Raw genomic sequence first — 3,437 nt, forward strand, 5'->3', positions numbered from 1 at the left:
CTTCGACTGGATGCGTTAAGGCTGAGCTGCCACTCTTCTGACTGGACACACACCGCGAGGAAGATTGGCATGACTCCGTTGCAACGCGGAGGTAATTATTAATGCCAATGCTGTCGCCCGTCATGCAGATTTGTTACAACAAGAACTTGCGCAGCGCTATAATCAACAGCAAATCGACGGGGGGAAGGTTAAGGCTCCTCCAGGCAGGACTCCTGCCACCTACAACCAGAGCTCACGAATTATTGTGACAACAACGCTACGAGCCAAGTAAGGAAGCTAATGCGGCTTTCTGGGGGTAAAGCCTGAGGCATATCACTTTTACTTCGCGGCTGCGCAGACACAGATAGACTCACACACGTGCGCAAGCACAACCCTGGACAAGTTGGCGTTGATGCCATGTGGACACTGGACTGACAATTCGAGGGGTCACCCAACAGAGTTGTACATACTCGTGCGCCCGTGGTCCGCCGCGTGCGCTCGCGCTTACTTGACGTAATGCGGCCATGATGCCGAGGCGCGCGAGGATTGACACTTGTGTCTTCCCAATCACAGCCTACGCCGCCCCCGTGTTGATGTATTTTTAAGGCAGGACCCATAGCAGCACGAAATCGCCGATCTCACGAACTAGGGCATTCTGCTAGGCTAGAACGGTTTCCTACGATAGAGTTTGGCACAAAAACGAAAATAACACGCTGTTTAGCGCACTGCGCTACGACGTCTTTCTGTTGCATTTTCGCATCTCCGTAATCGGAATAAGCCCCGCCTTCTTCGTTGATGGACACTGAATGGGGCGTCAACGGCGTGACCCGTTACTACGTGTAGGTGTTTGGCGAGACTGTTTGCTTTTTGTAAATAATGAAATGCCCGGCCGATGCATTTCGCATCGAACAGAGAAATTTTCTGCATTTTCACTCGCTGTCGGAAGTGAACGAGTGCGTCATTCATTGAACAATTCAATAAAACACACACAATGTTTGGAGCTAATGTTTACATGCCACAGCGCCATCTCTTGGATGTTTTATACGTAAATATGAGGATTTTCAATAAAATAATGCGTTTTTATATGTATTTACCACGATTTACGTATAGAAACTATATGTTATTTTTACTGATTTCTCCGTATCTTTCCTTGAAGTTTTCATCGTCTTTCAATGCCTTTCGGTAGGTTTTCTGCGTGATTATTATTTTGCGCAGGCACTCATTTTGGAAATCCTCCAACATCTTTACTTCTTCCTTAAGTTAGTCCATGTTTTACTGTTATTTAAGAAGGAACGTAAAACTGAGCATTCGTATAATTTCACTCTTGATTCTATAGTATGATTCCATAATTTTGCTCTTCTGCCCATAATAATATTTCCCTCATCATGAACCTACATTTTTCAGTTCGGACTCTTATTATATCGTCATAACCTCCTATATCATTAATTAAATCCCTTAGGTATGAATATTTGGTGACTTTTTTGTTTAGTTGGTTGCCTATTAATATCTCCTTCTCTATCCTATCTTTGTTTGTGAATTTTATAACCATTGTATTTGTTTTGTTCATATTAACTTCTAATCTTTTTGATTCAGCTAATCTGGAGCATGACTGAGCGATTTTTGTTACTGTTTTATAATCTTCAATTCCTAGAATATCGTCAATATATAATCATTAATTGTCATCTTCTAAAACTACAGACCATCCGCTGACCGCTGTGGAGACGTGCGCCGGGCCTCGAATTTGGCNGAAACCAAACCCGAATTGTCGGCAGCTGGCTGCATATTTATTATATAGCCTACATAAATTTCATTTACGGCGAATGAGCACGCCACTTTTTGAGTAGAACCCCCTGCGTTCATTCACCTCCAAAATTACGTATAGTTCAGTTCTATCAGGAGTAGATAAAGGGAAGTTTTATCTACTCCTGGTTCTATTCATATCGTATCGCGAGTAAAATTAGCATAATTGACAAATTACGTATTGCAGGCATGCAGATACCGGCGATACCGGCAGATACCGGCGTCCCCGGGCGAATGCAGATGACCCGGGTTGTCGGAACACGGGGGGGGGGTATTATTGTTGTAACTTAGTTAATTAGCTTGTTAATTATTTATATATTTATAGAAGCTATCGCAGTCTGCATTGTTTGCTTGAAACAACATGGCTGCGAGGCGCTGTGCCAAATAAGTTCAAATTTTTTAGCGTCGATATAATTAACCTAATGAGGACGGCGTGCCCTGGACCGGGCTTAATTAGTGGGGCACATCGTAGGCAGCGTCTTCATGTTATTGTAAATATACTGTCATGGCACGCTACAATGCGTCATTGTGTTACCGTTTGTGCAGGTGGGTGTTTCTGAGGTTAGGGGGCAAATTGCAGTTTTAACTTACTGAATTTTTTTTATCATCCCTTTGGCATATTTATGAAATTTTTCCAATATTTGTAACACCGTGGCCCTGAAACCACAAAGATTATTACACTTTTTTACTTTTTTACTTTTTTGTGTACCTTTATAAGGGCCTATACATCAACTCCGTTACAATTTTGTAACGGAGTTGATAATTTTGTCATGTTTGGCCTTGTTGGTGCCACATGGAGCAAGGGCAAGATGTAAATAATGTGTTTTATTCAAGAGGTCAATATATGCCTGTCTTCCTCAATTTATGATGTTTGGTTTCTATGGTTACTTATCATACAATTTGCGTAACAGAAGTGATGAATGCATTTAAGTACGCATTTATTTTTGGCAAATTTTTCCCTTGAAATGTGATGCTGGTTGGTCTGATTGGTCTGATTGGTCTGATTTGGTCTGATTTGGTCTGATTGGATCTGATTTGTCATTGGTTAACTCCATTGTCTATGAATAGATGGCAGCACAACACAGCCGTAACGGAGTTGATAAAAATTCAGGACAATAGGTCTGATCGAGGTTCACCCGATGGTCACAGGCGCATGAAACTTTGCTGAATTACAGTTGAAACAATAGCAACCCCACCCAAACTAGATTTCCCATCCCTGAATGATGACAACAGCTTCAAATCATTGATGGAAAATTGGCTATCATGGGTTAGGACAGGCCATTGCGAGACCATCTGAACATTGAACTTAATTTTTTTTTAAGAAATCTTATGTATATGAAATCTATTTTAGTGCTAATTTTTTACCATGATCCAAGACATTCATCAAACAATAAAATTGATTCAAAACATGGCAAGTCATTGAAGAATTCTGACCAAGGGTGGTCAGGACGGCAATTTGCCCCCTAATCTCAGAAACACCCAGGTACTAAATTGTAACATTAGCTATAGCGCCGCGTACCGTCATAAGACGTCTCAGAGTAGCTATATATCCACGCTTAACCTGCATGGCATGTCCCTGATGTCTTATCACTAATCGGTCAACTTGATCAACTCGTAGTAAGCTTTTGACTAAAGGTCGATAGCGTAAACATACGCCG

This window comes from Priapulus caudatus, unplaced genomic scaffold, assembly GCF_000485595.1.
Source record: "Priapulus caudatus unplaced genomic scaffold, Priapulus_caudatus-5.0.1 Scaffold55, whole genome shotgun sequence".
Lineage (NCBI taxonomy): Eukaryota > Metazoa > Priapulida > Priapulimorpha > Priapulimorphida > Priapulidae > Priapulus > Priapulus caudatus.